This window comes from Strix uralensis, chromosome 1 (genome assembly GCF_047716275.1).
Source record: "Strix uralensis isolate ZFMK-TIS-50842 chromosome 1, bStrUra1, whole genome shotgun sequence".
Classification (NCBI taxonomy): Eukaryota; Metazoa; Chordata; class Aves; order Strigiformes; family Strigidae; genus Strix; species Strix uralensis.
In genome coordinates, this window is record NC_133972.1 from 19315824 (window position 1) to 19338072 (window position 22249).

A 22249-nucleotide genomic window follows, 5' to 3' on the forward strand; every position below is an offset into this window, starting at 1 on the left:
GCGCGGGCGCTGCCGCCCCCTCCCGGCAGGGCCCGACCCGGCCCGGCGGGGCGCGGAGCGGCTCCCCCCGGCTGCTGGCTGCCTTGGGAGGGGGAACACCCGCACGCCGCGGCGCGCCAGCCGTGAGGCGGCTGAGCGGCGGCTCCCCGGGAAGGAGGGGACCCCCAGAATTAAACAGTTATTGCACAGGCGAGCAGGACTCCCCGAATCCCGCGCATCAGGGGCTACAGGAGGAGGGACGGCGGCCGCACCGCGCGGGGGAGGAGGCGCTCCCGGAGCAGGTAGAGGCGGGGGGGGGGGCGGCCGCCGCCCCCCACCCGCAGGTGCTACCGAGCCGCGGGACCCCCCCTCGCCCACCCCCGGCGGTCGGCCCGGGGCTGCACGTCGCGGCCCGGCCGGCAGGAGGAAGGAAGAGGAAGTGAGAGCGGCGGCGGGGACCGCCGAGTGCCTCTGCGAGCCCCGGGATGGGATAGCGCCGGCGGCAGCGCACCGCACCGAGGCGGCGGCGGGCAGCGGCGGGGAGCCCGGCTCCGGCGGCGGGGGGCGGCCGAGCGGCCCCGCTCTGAGCGCCGCGGGGCGGGGGCGGTGCTGCCCGCCCGGGCAGGGAGGTAGGCGAGCGGCGGGGCGGGCGGCGCGGCGGGCTGCGGCGCCGGGCGGGGGGCGCGGAGGGACGGGACGGGGCGGGCGGCCGGCGAGCCCCGCACCTGCCCGCGGTGGGCGCTGGCAGCCGGACCCCCCCAGGGGGAGGTGCCGGGCGGGGGGCGGCCGGGGGGAGCGGCCGCCGTTGCCGTGAGGAAGAGGAAGCGCAGCCTCGTGCTTGTCAGTGCGGCGGGGCCTCGGCCGGCGGCTGCTGGCGGCAGGGGGGGGGCGGCCCGGCCCGTCCCGTCCCGCCTCCCCTCGCTTCGCATAACGGCTCCTCCCGCCGCCCTGCCCTCTCCGCCGGCCCGCGGCCGCTCCTTCCACAGCCGCCCGGCTCTCCCCGGCGCGACTTCGCCGGCGCCTCTTCCTCCGCCTCCCTCCCGCCCCCTCCCGACCCCCGGGCGGCCCTGCCCGCCCCCGGCTGCGCCCGGTGGTCGGAGGCCGCTGGTGAGGGGCGGCGGGCGGGGGCCGCGCACCTCCGGGCGCCGGGGGGTGAGTGGTGGCGGGGCCTCGCCTGACCCGGCGGGACCGGCGCGTCGCTTGGCGGTGGCGGGTGGCCGGGAGGGAGGGCGGGAGCGCGGGCGGTTTTGCGGGACACCGGCCTCGGCAGGTCGCGCGTGGGTTAACGCGCGGGGTCAGGCTGCGACCGCGGCAAGTGTCCGCACAGCCGCGGGCGCCGCTCGGCAGGAGAAACCTCAACTTTGAAGCAAGTGCATCCCCGCAGGCAGCCGGGCTCGGCGGTGGTACCCAGCCGCCGCCCCCCAGGGCATCCCTCCCCCTCCACCCGGCCTCGGGGAGCGTGGGGGGGTGTGCGGGGGGGTGTGCGCCTTTCCCGAAGTTTGTGCTCATGCAAGTGATTAATCCGCCGATGAATTTCAGATTAAATGATTGCTCTGAAATGTGGGTGGCGATTATGCAAAGCCGCGGTGCGCAGCCTTGTAAAGCAAGTGGGTATCGGGTCCAAAAAGTTACGGTTTTAAAGTTTCTTGGCTCGAAGCCTTTACAAAGTTTATTTTGAGTATCTTTTCCTTGCAGAACTAATACAACTGTCCAGCTCTCCCCCGAGAATGGTGTAAAGTAAATATAGGAGTTCCTGAAAAATAACAGTGAGTACATTTCAAATCAGCAACGTTTTGTTGTTAATTTTGTAAGAATACCTCTTAACCTGCCAAGGCTTAAAATGGGCAACAAACACACTGAGAGCGTCAGTGATAATAATAGTGCAGGAAATGTACCGTGTGTTAATTGCTTTAGTATAAACATGGTTGCCTGTGAGCTGTATTTCATGATACAGCAGTTACGGTGCAATTTCAGCAAGGGATGTTTTGAAATATATTCATAAGCAAATGGGTTTTCTTTTGCTTTTGTCCCTCAGCTGCCTGATTGCTTGCAGTTAAAATATTTATCTTTTGGGAAGAGGGGGAAATTGAGTAAGAAATGTGCAAAGTCCTGTATCTGTGACTGAGGACATTGTTTCCTCCTCTTCCCCTTAGTTCTTTCTCCTCCGTTCCTCCAAATGCACACACACACGCGAACGCATGCAGTCTCATCCTCAGTTATATAATCTTGTAGACATTTATGGATCATTCATTGTTCTCATTAGTCCCATTCTTTCCATGTCATTCCTGCGTGATTGAGTGACTTATGCAGAATATTGCACAGTAAAGAAAAATATATTTGAATTTTCACAAAGTTCTTCCAGTTTGAGCTGCAAGTTTGCTTTCCTTGAAGGTTTTCTTTCCCTGATTTTCCCCTCCCCACCACCACCTTTTTTTTTTTTTTTTTTTTTTGGAGCTCTATAAGTAGGTGGTAGGGACCTAATCTGATGACCGGTAACTAGATAAGAACGAGGAAGAACAGTGGTGACAGTTTGCTTGTAAAAGTTCCTCTTGTGTACTGTTAGGAAAATATCCAGTAACACACATGTCAGAAAGCTGTTCAGAGTACTGCAGCAACTTTAAAAAACTCACCAGTCAGAGGAAATAAAAATTAGTATGGCTAAAACGTCAACATGATAAGAAATGGGTATTACTGTAAGATACTGTCAATGCAGTCTGTGAATCTGAGTGTGTGATTCGACCAGTCTAGAGGTGCACCTGATTCCTAATTTATTCATGCCAGGGAGGTTGCATAGGGGTAGTTGACTTTCTTTTGTCTCTTTTTATAATCTGTTGTAAACTCACTGTGCAGTACAACACACTTGTCTTCTCTGTAGCTTGCAACTTTACTATGAGTGTCATTGTCTGTGGATTCTTTTTTTTAATTGAAGAACGGGGAGGGGGCGGAAAAAAGAACCTGTCTCTATACTTACCGTTTTGATATTTTTTTCTTATATTCTCTGTATGCCAGGAAAAACTTAATAGGTGTACAATTCAGATGGATTTTGATGAGGGGATAGGAAAAATTCTTACCTACTTATTCTGTAGCAGTCTTATGTGGTCACTGAAAGCATCTGCAGTTCAGTAGCTATTATATAACCTAACCATGTGTGTTGTTAAAAGCAAGTACTTGTGTTTCATCACTGTTCGGGTGCAACATGTATATGTTGTCTTAAGAAGTAATTTTTTTTTTATGCCCCTTCACCCTAGTATTCACAAAAAAAGCTTATTATGCTACATAAAGGTGTGACTGTTGCTGAAACACTGCTGTGTGCATTGTACTTCCTGACAGCAATGCTGTTCTGTAGCGAATTGCAGATCAAGAGTAACGTGGTGCTCCACCCTTCCTTCCGCTCTTTGTTTTTTCTACCTAGTAGAAGTCTCTTTGATTTTAAGGTTTGGGCTCATAGCTGTGCTTTCTCACAGTGTCCAGCCTACAAAGAGGTGTCGGACTGTGATCTCATGTTTTCCATGTTGATATGTAGGGAGCAGAGCTCCCATGTTCACACCTAAAATGTGTGGCCGCCTTCTTTTGATACTCTAGATGGGTTCAGTATGTGATGGAGTGAGAGGCTAATGTCTGTAGATTTGACTGTAACTAGGAAAAGGTTTCCATAAATCTCTGCCAGTGCACCTGCATGTTAACATGCAATGTCCTCCCATTCCAATGACAGGCTGCTTTTTTGGATATATTGCCAACCACAACTTTTAGAATTTTGTGATTCTCAGATAAGAATTTGGTTGGGGCTTAGGTGAGGCCATCAAGTACAATTTTCCTCTTGAGTCATGACTCTGCTATCACTTGTTTTTCAGCTTCCTTAAAGTAAATGATCTCTTTAAAGTTTAGGAGCTCTCTTTGTCATGCTGTGGTACGAATGTGCAGCAATTCCTTTTATTAAAAAAAGTGTTTGTAGAAGGTGATGGAGTTTTGGGAATCCTGGAGACTAGAAAACATCGTACATCCTTGGAGCAAGCAAAAGTGCTGTTGTCTCTTCTGGTTTATTTCTCATGCCTGGGTCTAGTAGACTTTCTCCTCTGCTGTATCCCTGCGCTGTCCTGAAGGTACAACTTTGAGGGAGAAGGAGTTGGTTGGGTTTGCCTCCCTGTTCAGTCATTATCCTATAAAAAGGAGATTTCAAAAAGACATTTTACGGTTATGAAGTCTTTGTGGTTTGAACACTTGTGACTAGAAATGGCTTTGTAACAGCCATCAAACCACCATTCAGTAAGGTATGTGCTGTATCTTTAAAAGATTTCCCTACTTTTGAGGTTTTTTTTAAAAAAGTTTCTTGTATTCGTGGCAAGAGGAATGTGCCAAGTACACGTTGTTAAACTTGTGTCAATTTAACAGAGCAACTGTTTAAAGGATTTCGGATAATTTTCCTTCTACTTAAGTCAGTCACTTTTTTTTTTTTTCTTTTCTTTTTTTCCCCTCTCTCCAAATATAACACTGGAGAAGGAGAGAAAGAGAAACTAAAAGCAATTGGCAGAAGCCAGCATGTTGGCAGGCATTTGATAGTACGGATCGTAAGAGGTGATAATATATATGTGACACTTAACATAAAATAAACTGCATACATATGGTGTTACAGAGATGAATGGAAGAATAATCACAAAATTGTTAAGCTGTCTTTCAATCAGCATTTTTGCATCAAGCTATTTGCAAGGATTTGGTTTTGTGGTGTGATCTTTCATTATTGCAAGTGTTGCGAGACACAAAAGAGATTGAAGGATAATGTCACAACCTTTCTGCTAGTTTCCTCAGTTTTCTGATGACTGTTAACATTTAAGAGGAATATTGATGAGAAGCCTATGCCACAGGGGATAGCTGACATGTTTCCTCTTCTCCCCGTTTCAGATCTGACAGAGGTAAACTTCTGCGTTAAGGGCAGGTACGAAGTGGCTGGTGCCACGTGTGTGTAAGCTACTAATTTCTCAAGCTGCTGAGCTCATTGGTTTGTAAAGCACGTGCTTGCGCTTAAGAGCAAGATGAACAGTGATTCATGTGGTGCTTGTTTGCAAACACTTGAAAATGCGTTGATATATTTCTCCTAATGGCAGGTTTCCATTGTGAGTATTTGATTTGACTGTAGTAGGCTTGTTTTCAATGGCTGCTGGGGGGGAAGTTAGTTGTGAGAGAGTGGAAGTGATGGACAAGGCATTTTTCTGTTCAGCAGTAAATCGCACTATGAAGAGGACTCGAAGCCACTGCTGGTAGGGGTCCCATTAGAAAAGTGTTTATGTACAAATTAACTCACTTTGGCACATCTCTAGTGAGCAGCCTTTGGAGCGCTTTAGTAAGCTGAATATACTACCTGGAGATGTTACGCAAATGTGATAAGTGGCCTATTCTTACTGGTTTTGGGGACGCAAGTCTACTTACTGATGCTTCTTCTGTGTTCTGCTTACAGTCAAATACCACTGCAAACCTCCACAGGAGCTAGCGCTACTGCAAGGGAGGGAGTGGGAACTACCAGTCACTGCTGAGGGAAAAGTTTTCCCCTTTCAGATTGAATTCGGTTGATCTGAAGTGTTTGTGAAACATCATCTTCAGTAAAGAGGCTGGGGAGGCGGCGGGAACTAAGAAAACAAATCATTCCTAAACAGATCTATTACAAAATAGTAGCTGTGTGTCTTTTCTTGTCTTTTTCTTCTGCTTTCCTTCTGTTTTTTATTTCTCAAAGTTAAACTCTCCTCGTAATTTCTTCTTGCATGTTGCCACCTCTACCTTGGTACCTTATTCTTTGGTCGTTGATGTATTTATTTATCCCAACTCTCGTGGTTTCACCGACTTGGCCCAGTCCTTAAATTCTTTCCTGGGCATCCCTTAGATTATTACTCAATTAAATAATTTTGTTTGAGATTTACAGGAAAAGCTGTGGACTGAAGTGTGTATTGCCTCCTATGTTCTTTCAAAGTCTCTAGCTCAAAGTGTTTATTGTACAGCCCTAATTTATGGGGGGCATATGAAGCATAAAACTGTCTCTGAAATATTGCATCATCAGGGACTGAGTAATTTTTTAATCAGCTACATGAATACACTATGATAATCTAGCTTTTTTTCTTGTTGAGCTTGATTCAGCTGAAAGGGAGGATGGGTCACTGCTTCGAAGAGAATTTCAGATTCTGGAGATGCGATGGCTTTAAACTCCCATTGTTTAATACAGCAGAGGATGCTTGCTCGAAGATGATCTAATTTCCCAGAGCTTTTTGCAAATCGGAGAGTATGCGTGAACGTGCACAAAATTTTCCATGTGGACCTCTTTTTCCTTACCCATAGATCAAGCACATCCAACATTTTGAAGTTCGACAAAAGGAGGGATATGTGGGGTATGACCATGGGCTCAAATAATGCTGTCAGCATGTCAACCTTCCTCCTTCAGTTGAAATTTTACGGTTCCTGGGACTAGATGGCTGGTGCTATTCAGAGGTGTTTTTCTTCTAGCTCATTGTCAGCTTGATAGTAAGAATGAGAAGAGTCAGGGCTCCTAATTTAGTTTGTTAGAAACTTCCATAAAATTAAGCATGGAGGTGTCTTTTCCTGTGACTGTGCACATGCTGTAAGTGAAGAGTATACTTAGTGTATTTGTTTGCTGACTTGAAGCCCCTATCTGTTTCTTCTGATGCTGACTTGATCTTTTATGTAGTAATAGGAGATGCATAAATGTTGTGAAAATAGGAGACTAACTTTTAATTTTTTAAAGAATGTAGTTAAAACAATTTTTGCTGTGTTTTGGAGTGATGGAAAGAGTTTAGCAAAACCAATATTTCAATAAACTTCCACAAAATGTGGTTGTTCTAACACTTTCTTCCATAGATATAGAACTGTCTTAGCTAACTATTCATATATTCTTAATACATACATGAATTCTGGTGCTTGAATTTGTAGCCAAAGTGAAAATATGACTTGCTAGTTTTCTTTCTCTTCAGCCAACATACATGTATCATATAGTCCAGCAGAAATGTAAGGGATACGTGGGTCCTGGCAAAGATACCTCACGTGAGCAGTTCAGGCTTCTGTCTGGCCAGACGGGCAGTCTGCTGTATACTTCATTGAATCTTGCTGAACTGACCATGGTGGGGATGACTCTAAATTGCTGCTTCATATTTTAAGAGAGATGGTAATCTATTGAGGTAGGGTGATGAGGAATTTCTAGGTATTCGCATAATACCCTCTGGCCAGACAATAATGTTGATTTGCACATTTGTTCTCTAATAATAACAGGAGAAAAATATCTATGACACAGGTTGGTATAATAAAATTTTCATTCTTAGTGCCAGTGCATGTATTTATTACCTTCCAATAGTCTTTTCTATTGCTTTGCTTTCTGGAATACAATTGCACATTAGTTTTCATAGCAACGGTCGTGGCTTCAGCTGGAAATTGAAACCTGATAAGTGTTGGCTTGGTGCATGGACTTTTGGACAAACTTTTTCAATAACACTGAGCCAAACCAACCGGAAAAAAAAATTTTCCCCAAACGTAAGTACTGGTCCTTGCATTCTGGACAGGATATCTGGTATACCCTTTGGTTGCTGGGCTTTTAAAATGCTGCAGTATTGGTGTTTTTCTTTTTTTTTCTTTTTTTTTTTTTCTGCCAAGTTTTCTTTTTTCCCCCTCCCTTCAAGCACCAGGGCACTCATCTGTTAAAACTGTACCCCCTGTGGTTCAAGTACATTCCTCCTATCAACCTTTTCACCTCACCTCCCACTGTCCCTCTTGACACGTACTCTGACATCTCTTCTGCTCACCAAACTCACAAAATTCAGGTCTAGATGTGGGGTCTAATTCTGAGCTATACTTTACATAGGTCTATAACCTCTTCTCCTATAGATATGCATACAGGTTTCTTGTTGTGCTTAATCTTCTTTTCCTGGAGAAAAAAAAAAAAGCAGAAAATTTGAACAAATGAGAACTTCCATTGGAGAGCAAAAGACAGAACATTTGGTGTGGTGGTTGTTAACTTCTTGGGAGAAGATTGTAAACGGGGAAAAAAACCATCCAACCACCCAAAAAGCCTACAAAGCCAAAAGAAAATGAAGGTCTTTTCCACTTTGGACCACTTAATGCAATTTTAACCATAGCTATGGCAAGTAATTAAAGATGACAGCTAATGCCAGTTCCAGAAAAGGAAGAAAAGGGCATGAAAAACATTCCACATCTTGAACAAAAATACCAGTTGTTTTTTTAAAATTGTAAATAATGTTATAAGTAGGTCAGTTTATGTGGTCCTTTTTGAAAAGACTAATTTTCATAATTTGTAGCCAAAAGTGAAATTTTTACAAAATTGTGGAAAGCAATGTATAAAATTTGAAAAGGGAAAAACCATCTCTTCTGCTCTGTGCTGCTCTGAGCCTTTCTCTGTCCTGGCTTTCTTCTGTGAGATGTTTGGACTTGACCTATTGAAACTTCTGCATCTGCCCTTCTCTGTGTAAAATACTGGTGATTTCAGTCTATATTTCTTGAGTTAGCCTTAGGATGTGACATATGCAGCACCTTTCATAAACTTTTCTAATATGCAGTGACATGGGCCTTTATTTCTTGTCCTGCCAAAGATAACTCATTTTTTCCTTCAGCTACCTTAGGAAGTTAGATTTTTGGAAGAGTGTATGTGTGTTTGTTGTATAACAAGAGTTGGTAGCTTTGTGCTGTGTTGGGATGGTTTTCTGAAAGGCAGAGGTTTCAAAGACTTCATCTCCTGCAGCTGTGAATGAGTCAGAAAACATATTTTGATAAAGGAGAGATGTGTGCAGAGGGAGAAGGGCAAAAAATAATCTACATAATTTTCAATACAAGTTGGAGTTTGAGTTCTAGTTTAAAACAAACACATAAATAAAATGGTCTTGGGCTATTTGCACTGGAATTTGATTTCCTGGCTCATATGCCAGAGGGATCAAAACATCCACAATTCAGTGGTGATGGTGTGTGGATTCAAATTAAAATAGTAAGTTTTAAGATTTTTTTTTTGTTATGTTTCAAATTGCTTAAATTTTGTAAAATTATTCGTCTCACTCTAGAGATGGTGAGTCTTTTAGCTTTGAATTAATTTTGTATAATTAATATATGAAGGTTGAAAAAGCAACTGTGCTGGCCCATGGGCTACTTTTCTGTAATTAGAGGAACGATGGCATAAAGGAAAAAGCAGTCAGACTTCCCTCCCCTAAGTCAGTAAATAGAGAACCACCAAACTAGACTAGAAAATCAAACCTAAGTCAACCCGCAGATCCTTTGTTTCCAGCTAATTGTTCTTGCTGTGTTCACTGGTCCCCATAAGCTTGACTAAGGGGATAAGCCTTGCTTTCCTGTCTTGAGGCTTTTCTCTCTTGATCTATTGAAATTCAGAGTGGAGGGCCCCCTTTAGAGAATGTCCTGTTGGTAGCTGTCTCCTCTGTAACAAAGAGGCTCCAGCTGTGGATATGGATTGAAGAGAGAGGTAGCCTCTCAGGCAAGCAATTTGGAGTCATTTAGGAAACCAGTAGTTTTAATTTAATTTGGAAATGGTAAGCCTGAGTCAGTTTTCAGACTGCTGATGTCCTGCGCCTGAATTCAGACAGTAGCTGGGCAGGCCGGGTGTGTTCTGCTGCAGGTTCCGTTTCTGAGATATGTAATTGTAATGGAATTACGTTGTGCAGCTATGTAGTTTTAATGTGATGGAAGAGACATTTTAAGTCACTGATTTGACACTGGAAGGATGTAGTTTCAGTCTTTGCATCAGGTAAAGACTGTTTTCCTAAGTGAGGGCATCCTCAGGACAGCTGCTCTCCAATATTTCAACGCTAGCAGTGTTGCCACAGCAAGGAGAGGAGAATTCCAGTGCACCACGTAGTGTGAATTCTGGACATAAGTAGTAGGCATAACCCTAGTTAGAAAGGCTCATAAAATGTTTTCTGCATCTTCTAGTTTCTTCATCCCAGCCTGTTTCCAGCAGCCTCCTCTGTGTTGAGATACCCAGTCATTAGTTATGCATGTATAATTACAGCTATGCATGTGATTAACTGCATTATCAGTATTAGCCAAAGGGAGAGTTGTGTGTTTTAAGTATGGTAGTCCATGTGTGTTGTCATTTCATATGCGTACTAAGTGAGGCAAGAGGAACTACTTAAAAGAGAAGCCTTGGGAGAAAAGTATCTTTTTAAAAAATTAATCTGGATCCGTTGTTTATACAAAAGTAGTACCACTGCAAAAGAGTAATCAGTTGTAATACCATTAGCTTGTGAGAGCTGCAGCAAGATCTCTTAATCCACAGTATTTACTGAAAGGGACAGGTATGTCTGTTATGGTCAGCATGGATACTCATTCTTTACCCATTCTATGGAGAAGTTACAAGTGGGAGCAAAGCATGGGTGTGTTCTGTATTCATAAAGATAATCTGAAGCAGTTAGAAAACTCAGAGGTTGTTTTGAGCATCTTCTCAACGTTCATTTAAAAATATGAGGGTAGGTAGTAGGCAGAATGCAGACATAACGGGATATATTTGCAAGCTATTTTCTGAGTAAAGGCTGGGGAATTGCCTTCCCTAGGGACAGCATGGATGTTAAGCATCAGCAGTGGGAACTCTTGTTCTCTCCTACTGGTTTTCAGATTGTAATATGGAGTTACTGTAGTGCAGCTGGTGAGCTGTAGTGCCTTGGTGAGCTGAATCAGCTGAACTGGGCAGAGAAGATATATGATCAATTCTTTTCAGATACAGGCAGAATTGAACTGCTTCATCTACCGAATAATGGTAGAGGAGCTCTCACCAAACACTGGGAGGAGCTCAGGGCAGCTCTGACTGTCCAGTATTTGTATTGACTGAATCTACATATCAGCTGTAGGTACAAATTCTGGAACTCTTTTAGTATATGCTGAAGGCAAAGAAAAAAGTATTTGATGGTTGGATTCAGTTGGAGATACATGCTGCTGTTTGTTTTCATTTCTTAATCTGATGCTGGCACTGAGCCTCATGAAGTCAAAGAAAAGGGAGCTTTTCTAGAGGGCACTTTGTCAACAGATGTGAACAAATGTGATTTTAAATTGTTACTGAACCACTGACACAAGCTCTTTAAGGAGAGTACTGAGAGACTCTTGGGAAACATCTAGATTTTGCGAAGGGAAGGACCATCAGCTCTGTCTTTCCTCAATGAGAGAGAGTTGATTGTCCCAGTAATTCTATAGGCAACAGCTCTGTCTCGTGGGCAGTAGTTGCTGTGTGTTACTAAAGGTTATCATAGATGAAAATCACAAAGTAGCAATATGATTTAGTTGAAAAATACTAGTCCTTGTCATTCTCCATAACTTTCTGTTTTGTATTCATACTGATTTCATGTCTGGGTATCTACACTTAGAACTGAAAGAAATTGAGCGTTTTTGTTGTTGTTTGTTAGGGGTTTTTTTTTCCAAAAGAAGAACTTAATCTGTAACTTTTTGCTGGCTTAATGGAGAGAGCTGTGCAGGTGGTTATCTTGGTCTCATACAATGAAAGCTGGTAATAATTTGCTGTAATATTTCCAATAAAAACGTTAACCAGATAATTATGAACTGCTGGCACAACTCTGTTCCTTCTGCTAACATAACTCCATTCAGTCCAGTGGTGTTAAACCACTAGAGAGTTTGGCCTTTAAAGTGGAAGAAAGAGAATTACCTCAGATACACAGTGCTGTAAATGTTGACTCTTCAGTTGTGCCCAGTGTGTAACCTCTTTGTGCAGAGAATCAGTCCATGGGTTCACAGTTCAGCACTTAAGTGTTGAATGAAAAAATGAGTTCAAAGAAAGGAAGGCGCCTTCCTTGAATTGTATGAGAAATTGATGCAGACTGTTAAAATATTCAAAGTCCTTTCTAAGGTCTAACACTGGACCCATTGAGGAATTCAGGAAATCAGTGAAAGTTGAGGGTGATACATGTAATAATTGCAAAGGCTTTTGCTATTTGCAGAACAGTTTGGGTACCATAAGGGAAGAATTTGTCTGCTTCTTTCTCACTGGTATGCTACTAAAGGAGAATAATTGTATTAAGGAAGAGAAGGACCTTCTCTGACTTTGTGTTAGTAGGGCAACTATGTCTTAGGAGCAGCAGTTTCCCCATTGTCACCCTTGTACATGATGAGATTGCATTGCTGAAACATTTGCATAAAACAATGCATCTTTCTGCAGTGATTCTTTCAAACGATTTCAAACAAAAAATAGCGTCTTTCTGCAGTTGTCAATGGCTTGCCTTGTACATTTGTTAAAAGAAGAGCAAGACTATATTGGGAGGAACCAGCAGAAATCTGTAGCATTTGGCTTCACCATTTGCTTCTGCAGAAGCAGGGTAGAATTACCGGAGTATTATTTACATCCGTGGGTATATGAGATCCACAGTGTAATGTGTTTTCCTTCTTTTCTGCAGAGCATTTTTATGTAGGTAGGAGAGCAGGTGCTTATTGCTGGTGAAAGCCATTGTATGTTACCTGCCTCTTTGGAAGGGAAAATAGGGGTGTTTTTATTTAAAAACTGCCAATGCCAGTGGCATTTTTTCTTATTATTTATTCTTCTTTTAAAAACCATGTCTTGGACTTCCTTATCTCCTCTCACAAAAAAAGAGATTGTTCAGTTTCAGGCTCTTTGTTGGAGCTGTACTGCCAGGAACCTTCCTGGCCTCTGGCACTATCAACAGAAAATGCTGCTCTTGAAAGAATGGAGTATAGTTTAGGAAGGGTGGTGGTGGGGGGATACCAAGACTGGTAGTGAAAGGCAGAACTTGGCTTCGCAAAGAAATGGCTGAAAAAACGTTCATGTTCCTTAAAACTTTTGACAATGGTAGAATAAGGTTAAATGAAGGAGGAGAAAAGAGAAATAAAGCAAGCAGAAGGGCAAAGCATTAGGCAAGCCCAAAAAGGGGAGGGGAGGGTATTGTTAAGTTTGTTTAGGCATCACCTTTTTTGCAAGGTAAGTCTGGAACAGGGAACTGGTGATACCTAGTATTTTAGTTTAGTAATTTAAATCTATGTAATGCATAATTATGTATTTTGGGGGTATTCCTCCTGACTCAGCCACACAAGCTTAGTCTGTCAGGGATATGGAAGCTGAGTTTGAATATTGCTGGGCTGTTGTATAACTGACTGTATAACAACTGACTCTGAGGAGTGCAAGAGTGGTATATAATGGTACATTCATCAGGCAGATATTCCTCAGTAACACCTCGCTCCTTCACAGCTTTAATTCATGCTTATTTTTATATAATATGTTGTCCACATGAGTGCAAAATCTGTAGCTGGTGGCAGGGCAGGATCATAGCATGTTCGTAAATAGCCTTTGCATCCTCTGGGGTGAATGGTGAAGCCCTGTTGCAGCTTGGATTGTCCTGCAGGTCAGGAGCCATACAAACTGGCTGCTGTCTCAGAGCTGTCACTCTGGGCTTTCTCCTTTTTTTTTTTTTTTTTTTTTTCTTTCCCCCTCACCACCCTTTCTGTCAGCTGTTGCAGAGCCTGCTTGAGTCCTCAGCAGACAGCATTATGGGTTGTCTACCATAAGGCTGCAGTGGGAGTAAGGAAAGCTCTTGAGCTAGGAAGCTCTTGAGCTTTTAAGGCCAATCCTAGATTATTCTGGGTCTTTTAAGGTGGGTGGGTGTGTGTGAAGACAGGAAGAATTCTTATTCCCGTTAAATTACAATTAAATATGCGCTTAAGTTTTTTGTTTTTTGTAAGTAATGCTGTTGATTCTGCACAAACCAAGACAGATATGGGTCATATTCTTTTTTGCAGTACAGGCATGAATGATGATGGAGAAAATAAATGCATGGGTCAGACCAGCTGAGTGGGAAGCACCAATCTTATGCAGCTATGCTTCTGACAATAGCTACTTACTAAACAGCTTGGAAAGCATTCCTATGAAGGTTTTTGCTATTTAGGAGACAAGAGGTGGTAATTTGCATTGAGGAAGCATTCTTTTAATCAAAGTATTTGGCTTTCATATCCATGCACACGTCTGCAAACACACAGTATGACAGCACAGTAGGGCAGTAGGGTCTTTGCTTATTTTTTTAACGGTTGTGTATGTTGAGAAATTAGCCATTAAACTGTAGATGGAAACTGAGTTCTTGCAAATTTAATGTGAACTGTGGTTGGATAAAGGACCTAGGCATATGGCTGTGTTCTTTATGAAAAGAGTTCGAAGTCTGCTGGATTAATGGTTTTCATCTCATTTCACTGACCTTTGACCCTGAGAATTTTGTAAGCTAATAAATTAAGCCACTAGTGGATTATTTGCTATTCATTTCTGAAATCCACCATGCTACAAAAATTGTAATGTCTGTCTCATAGTAAGGATGAGCATTATGCTGCAGCAGTTGGGTGTCTCGGGTGTGTAGTGAGGCATGGAGCCAAAGCCAGAGAGCTCCTCAGTGCTGTAAGCACACCGTTGGCTTGCAGTTGTTGGAACATGATTGCTTGGATTGTATTGTTGCTCTTAAAAAATGTTAGGTGTTGGGTTTTGTTTCCTAAGTATCTGTTGGAGGGTTACCTTTTAAGGATTGAACATCATTTGTAATTAAGAGATCATAGTATATTTTCTTGAAAGCTGAAAATGAATGAAGTTAAACAGTCCTTCATGCTGTTCTGACATCCGTGTTAGAAAAGGATGCTGGGTATCAGGGTAATAGGGAACACATCTGAAAATTTTCTCGAAATGTTGTTGCAAGACCTGTGGAAATGAGCAGATCTCCAGAGTGTTAAAAGAGAATAAAATTTTATTGTATGCTGTAAAGCTACTGGTGGAGGGAGTAGTTACACTAAAGCAAGATGAAGTTTAAATTTAAACCAGCCTGCCTGTGCCAGTCCATGTAGATATACTTCTTCTGAAATAAACACCTTTTTAGAAGGTCTTGGAGAAAAAAGGCAGTGAGTTACTGTTTAGATTAGTTCAGGGGCTTTTGAATTAATTTAGATTCTTTCCTTACACTCGCTCCTGAAGAGGAGCCACACTGACTTATTAAGCATGTAGCATTTTGCTTTAACTACAAATTTTACCATGGAGGCAGGCAAAACGAGGAGAAAGAAATAAATGTTTGCAGATATAATTTGTTGTCCTGACTATTCTGGCGGTTCTAAATATCAGCAGTGTGTAGAGAGTTACTGGCAGACCCTTTACGTAGTGTACGGCTTCAGCAGTGTGGCTGCCAGTGAAGCCAGCAGCTTACTAATAACTGACTAATTGTTTCTGTCACACCTGCACAAGCCTTTCTATCTCTCCAAAACACATTAGCATTCATGAGAAGTTATTGAACCATGATGAATCACAAACGCATTTTAAGTAATTCTTTTGTCATTGTCCTTGGGCCAAGTACACCTTTTCTAAACAATACCTTATTTTTCTACCCCATAAAACCTTCTGTTTTTTTAGTCAGAGAATTGAAAATCAGAGAAATAAAACCCTCTCTGTGTATTCAAGCTTACCTTTTAATGGGGACTTTGTACCCCCACTTCTCACTTTTTACCTCTGAGCTCCATCGTGTGATTAGATTAAAAAGCTCTGGTCTGTGTTGGTTTTATTAATTCAGTAATATGGCTGGATCACATAATGTGACACATTAGTTGTGAAGCTTTGGATGCCAGTTCTGTCACCTCCCTGTGTGTTCACGCCATTAACAGCTGGTTTCCACAGAGGGCTGTGTCTGTCTCAGTATTGCTCATTGGGTCAGATGATGGTTACTTGAACTGCATGGGAACTCCATGAGCCTTTTCCATACAAGAGGGCCTGTGCTATTCCAGGATCTTGCTGTGATCTCACCAGTACGTGCTTGCCAAGCGCTTAGTTTGATTTACTGTTCTCATTTTCTGTGTAGACTTAGGCAATCATGAAAGGAAAGATTAAATCAGAGTGGGAATGACTATGCAAATAACTGAGGAAAATGTAAGAATGAACAGCTATAGAGTTGTTTAATTTCAGATATTTATTTGAAAAGTTCAATAATGATAAAGTTGATCAAAAATGCCACGTTTTGCTGGGGCTGGAAGGAGATCTTGTACCATGAAATGGAAGTATTAACTGGAATCATGTATAAAAGAGAACGTCAGGTGTAAATGTCTTTGTTACTTGATGTTTCCAGCATTTGTAAGCCAAAGCATCAGGATGGATTTCTGCTGTCAAAATGTTGTTACTAGGTGTGGAGAGGAAGAAGGGCTCCTATTTCAAAAGTTGGGTCATCCCCCCCACACCCTCTCAATTTTTAGCTTGGTACCCTTAGAAACAGCAACAGATTCTGTTGCTTGTATGTATGGGGTCTGTGTCTCTCTTCCTCTTTCTCTGCTATAGTAACTTTTAAATTGTGACCTGATTCAAGCCAAGTCAGCAGGGCAATAGAGGTCCCAAAGACGCAAACTTCAGACAGGTTTTGTGAAAGTAGGAAACGGGATGGAGCAGAAACTGAGGGGAGGACTCCAGTGTGAGCCTTACTAAACAGCTGGAAACCTTCACTAGGGATTCAGATGGGTTTGCCTTAGCCCTGCTGCTCGCAGAGAAGCTCTTGCTTTGCTTGGTTACGCAAATGTATGAGAAAAGGCATCTCTCACTTTTCTAAGGAAAAATGAAATGAAAGACCTGAAAGCCGAAACTTGTGCTAAAAACAGATTGCCACCTCATAACTTACCTGACTTCTACTCTGAAACACATAGGGTATGATTTTACTGTACACAAAGCCTCTCTGTCAGAGTAGTTATAAAGGGTCTTCTAGATAAGTGAGATTCAGGCTGCTCTAACATTTTCATTAAAGTGTTTAAATAAAAATATTTGGGAGCACTTTAAACATAAAAGCTTCAAAACTTCAATGAAGCAGTATATTTTATTCACTTTTAGGCAGTCCAGCGCTGATCATATAATAAGAGAGCAGAATTGCGGGGCAATACTGTTAATGAAGGAGACTTAACAAAAGCATGTACTGAGTGTCCTTATGGGATAGTGCTGTGTAGATGGTAGACAAATACAGATGAAGTTATAAATTCTTGCTTTACTGGGGAGCTCAACTAAAAAGAATCCTTCTACTGCCCAGTAAGGATGGATTGCAAATTAATTTTATGTATTTAATAGGGAATCTTCTGGAGCTTAAAAACATCCTTAAGCACAAATACATGCTGGTTAGTTTTGCTGTAGCTGTAAAGTCCACAAATTATTTTTTTGTTTCTTTATAAATATTTTAATTCTACAAGGATGCAGAAGGGAAGTAAAAACTTCCCTGAACATGATGGTTAAGGAAAATAGGATGTTGTTTCCAAATGCTGGCTTCCTCCTTAAGTAGAAATTGCTATTAATCTCCAGTTGGAGGAGCCATGTAAATTCAGATGGCCAGTGGCTAACGAGGCACCAGATCTGATGAAGTCTTCTTAGAGCTGGTCTGCTAGTAGCTTCTACCATGGCTTTCCTCAGACCTCAGTTGGTAGCTTAGTTCTTCTTTTTGACCTGCAGCTAGCCAAGGGTCTGACCAAGCTGTTTTTTCCAGCTGGAACTGGGAGAAAGTACTTGGGAGTTCTGTTATTCCTCCTGGTCAGTAGTACCATTGCTTACTTCTGGTACCTGGTCATAGGTGAAATGAATAGTTGCTGTAACTCCGCATCTTTTTAATTTTTAAAATAATTAGTTCCCATCCCCATGTTTAGCATAAATTTCCCCTTCAATTTGAGGAAACCTTGAGTTTGTCATGTGTCTCTCCCATTTTAAGTTAGATTTGTTAAGTAACTCTTTTTGGTGATACTGTTCTTTTCTAAGCCCTTACAACAGTCCATGAGTTTTGATGCTAAGTTATATCCACCAATTGAATTATAGCTGTCGCTGCTGGCTGTGTTTTAGTCCACTCCAGTCCTTGCTGCCTTTTTTGCTGTAGTCTCTAAGGTTTTGGTCTTTTCTGCCCTAAGTGTTTAAATTCTCACATGTCTATTTCATTTACAGTTCTTAAAATTAGATTTATTTTCAAAGTCCTTTTTGAGAAGGAGTGTGTGGGAAAGTGTGTATAAACCATAAAAAATGTTAGTCCTTAGGGAACCACATCATTTTACAGTTTGTGTTCCTACCTACTGGTATTTTTAACTAGGCCATGCTTTCCTTTCTTTCCCCCCCCCCCCACCTTGGGGAACACTATTTGAGGTGAACTTTCTTCCTTTAGGATTTTGAATCCCGGTCAGAACAGGATTATTCATCTTTTACAGACATTAATTCTGAGTTACTGCTTCTGTAGCAGTCCTGAATATTATATGCCTCTTCTGGGTTTCTGGGTTAATGTTAATTTAATGCAATTATTTTCAGCTGCTGTCTTTTCCCTTTAAATCCTATACTCTGCTATGCTAAGCTAATGAAACACAGCTATTGTGGCATACTCGGCTGCTTACTAAAGGCACTCATAATGTGGAACGCACTAACTGAAAGAGATTTTCCTGTCTGTAGCACATGACAGTTCATAAAGGGCTGCAAGATTTTTTGCCCTTCACAATACTTTTTTTGGCTTAGTCCTTTGCCACTTCCTTCCATTTAGAATTTTCTTTTTTTTTTTTTTAAAAAAAAAGAAGAAAAATGTTAAAGTCAATGGGTGATGGTATGGAAGGAAGGAGAGTAAAAGCCTCTGGTCTGCTGGTTCACCTTTCACACTAATGCAGATGCATCCCCATGTCTCTTACATGTTTTAAGAACCATATGCCCAGGGTGGTGGAAGTTATGCTGGTTCTTTAACATATGGCACCTGGATGGTGTGTTTCAGGATATTTGTGGTGGTAGAGCTCCTGGTAGCTTATAGCAACAAGAATCAGTGTGCTCTCAGGGCTGGACTGCTTTCCAGATGAACTAAAAATGCCCACGTACTTGAGAGGGTGCAGGATTCAGCTTGAAGTCAGCAAGATGACTTCACTGCTGTATCATGTAGGAGGAGAGGATTCACTGCAAGGGAGGCAACATATGTTTAAACTTAAATATCGTATAATTAGCCAAACTGGCAAAGGAAACTGTGAACAACATAAGGAATATGTATTAAGTCCATTTTATGATGTTTAAAGAGTTCCCCTGTGTGAGAACCCCTACTCCAATATTAATATTTTAAAAACATTCCTATCCCACTAATGGATACGTTCGTCCCTATCAGCAATAGTTGCAGCTTGATTTGCTCTGCTTCTTCCTCAGGTGTGTTGATACACCTGTTGTGGTGGGGAATAAGCTCAGTCAGGGAACCCATCCAAGTTAAAAATAAATTGTTTGTTTTTCTTTGGATTATTTTTCTGCTCACTTGAGGCTTGGATCAGTTCCCCGTGTCACACCGCAAATAGTTTGCCTAATGTGACTGAGGGGCTCTGCTAGAGGAGGGGATAAAGCAGGAGAGAAGGGGAAAGAAAGGACACGAACGGAAAACTTGGTCCCTGGGAGAAATGCCTCTGTAAATAGACCTTTAGGGTAGGTTGTAGGCGTCAGTAAGGATACAGCAAACTTGTGAATGAGCAACATGCCACTCTTCCAGCTGTACATATTTTTAAAGAATATTAACAGGTTTAACTGTGTGGGTATTCTTCATTATTTAAGTGAAAAGATGGTTTTATTCTTGGCATGGCAGATCCTAGTAGAATCAGCCCCCTTTTTTACTAAGGTGTTATTCAAGCCTATAGGCTGTTTCTCACCAAGATTAGTGAGAGGCAGTCACTGCCTTGAAGATATTGGCCTAACTGCATGAGATCATACAGAGTCTGGGAGAGGAGCAGAGGCACCAAGAAGCAGTTTGGCCAAGTTCATAAAGTGGGTCAGAAGCTGAGTCAGTCGCTGAGGCAGGTCTCCCATGTCTGTTAGATTTCCTATTCCTAGCCCCGTCACACAGTCAATCTCTTCGGATTTCTGCAGTAATCCCCTTCATCCGCTGGAGCTGGACCTGGAGCTGCTGACATGGGGGAGAGAAGGGGGAAGAAACAAGGGGTTTTGTTTGTAAACTTTTCTCTGTGTAGCATATGGTGTCTTGAAATTCACTTGTTTTGAATGTGACATCCGTTTGTTGTAAAATCACAAGTGTGTGTTTGTTCTGGCTGATGGTGCCAGCAACAGCTACTTTCTTTGAGTGTGCACGTGTGAGGTCTCGGGATGAAAATCCTTTAGCAGGGTGATCCTTTACATGCACTGACTGAGAGCACTTCTGTTGTCTGACTTAAACCCCTTGCTATACTAGCGTTTGAACCAGGCTAGCTATCAAATCCTTCTGTCCTTAGCAGCACTGGGCCACCTGAGTGCATGTTATCAACCTGAGGAGGAAACGGTACATCCTACAGTGAAAGTGTTGCTACCATAATAGATTTTTACGCTTGTTTGCATTTTCCTCTTTTAATGCAAAAAAAGCCAGTTAATTATCTGAAACTTCAGAAACTCTTTCTGCTTTTATATAGTTTCAGTGAAACCATCTGATACCTCTTAACTCTGTCTGTGAGGTGCTGTGAGGAGAGAGTTCTGTTTGACTAGCTTCGTGCTGGACCTTCATGCTTCATTGTAAGAGGGATTCCTCTGTTGCTAGAAGACTTTTGCACAGCAGCTGTTAAGTGCTGAAGAGCTGGAAAAAGCTGCAAAAGTCCAGGAAAGCATTTTCATTTGAAGGCTTATGTGTAAGGATGGCCTCTTTGGTAGCCATGTACCACCTTATTCTTTGGAATAATGACATTGCGAATGAATCACATTTTCATATGGGTCTAATTTGTTTATTAACTATATTCTGCTGTCATCTGTCAGAAAAAGCATATTATTTCTGAGGTTACTCAGAAAGCTGGCACAGTGAAGTGTTTTATGGAAAAACAAAAAAACCACCCTGTACAGTTGCCAAGAGTGTATCTGCTGTCCTTTTTACTTGGAGTACCACCAAACTGGAGAAAAACTAGTCTCCTATCAAGTAAAGAAAACAAACAAACAATGTCTTACTCTCTCTTGTGTTTGTAAGTCATGAGAAAAGGAAAAAATTTCAAGGATGGAATAGGTTGAGGATTTTGGGGGGGGGGGGGGGGGGGGGGGAGAACACTTGTTAATAAAACAAAACCCCATTTGTATGAAGCCCATCTATGACAGCAGTGTTTTTATACTGCTGAAGGAACTCTTGGCTAGTTCTCTGACAAACTTTTTAAAGAAATGTGACATGTTGGACCTCTAGTTAATGAATGTGATCCCAAGGCTGAGAGGTTGGCCATAAAAATTGCTCATCCTTTTTTTTCCCCTAACTGCATAACTATTTGCATCCCACTAAGCAGATCATACTGACTTCCTTCATCACCTTCCTTCATCAGATGGGTCTCCTGAATAGCCATGTTGGTTTTTCTAACAGTTCTGTAAAGCAGAGTTGCTCTGGTCTGTCTACCATTACATCAGCTTCAGCTGCAGTTTCTTACAGTTGCTCTGCCTTAACTTCATGTTCTAAGTATCTAGTTCCTCCAGTTTTCCTTCCTCATCTTAAACTCTTTTCAGATTACTTAAGGCATCCTTCATGCCTCTCCCCCCTGCGCTAATAGTGATTCCAAACTTAGCTTTTTTGTCTCATCCTGACTTTGGCTTTCTCTGTGCTACTTCTGTGTCTGAAATGCCTTACCAATACTCTGTTCCGCCACACTTGCCCACGTGTCAGCAGATCTGTAGCAAAAACTCTAGCTCAGAGGTGCTGACAGGAAGCAATCAAATTCAAAACATAATCAAAATATTCCTCATTCATCACTGGCTTCTCACTGCACCTTGTCTATTCCCTTTTGTCATTTAGATTGTCAGTTTCTTAAAGTAGAAGACAATTTTCTTTGTAACTTGGGTAATACTGAGCACTTTACAGGTACTTAATAAATAGCAAATCAAATAATTTATATCCACGTAATAGCCTGTTTTTACACAAATTGCATACACTTGTCTTTTATATTACCTATCTCTGTTTTTTACCTACCTTGCAAAGCAGCATTTACACAGTGCAGTCTAGCATTGGAAAACTATGCTTTGAATCAGACTTACAGGTAGATTTTCTTACAGTTCTGTGGTGTGGGGTTTTATACTTGCATTTTTTGGCCTGGTTATTCCATTGAGGTTAAAGATACGTTATCATTCCAGTGCTGCTTGGATGGTGCTATACTTTACATAGCTCATTAAAACTGTGAAGCCATCTGGTCAGTGTGGATAAACTTGGTCCCTTCAGGATAGTTGCTTTTGGGGAGCTGACTGATCTCCCTACCCTTATCTTCCATGCAGCTCTGAATCCAGGCAGTGCTAGGCATTTCTGCTGCATTCTAATTGATTTGCTATTGCTGTCTA

At 42.4% G+C, this 22249-nt stretch overlaps 1 protein-coding gene across 2 annotated transcripts in view; it reads left to right on the plus strand.

The window, feature by feature from the left end:
- Nucleotides 1-460: 460 nt before the first annotated feature.
- The window catches only part of ELMO1 (engulfment and cell motility 1), a 309226-nt gene continuing 287437 nt past the window's right edge, over nucleotides 461-22249 (plus strand). Inside the window, exons 1-2 of one of the 2 annotated variants that reach the window (XM_074858472.1) lie at nucleotides 461-608; nucleotides 1675-1745. The gene's annotated coding sequence lies outside the window, so the exon portion shown is untranslated. Of the gene's footprint in view, nucleotides 609-972; nucleotides 1132-1674; nucleotides 1746-22249 lie in introns of those variants that run through there. The other variant, XM_074858461.1, reaches the window with a different exon arrangement.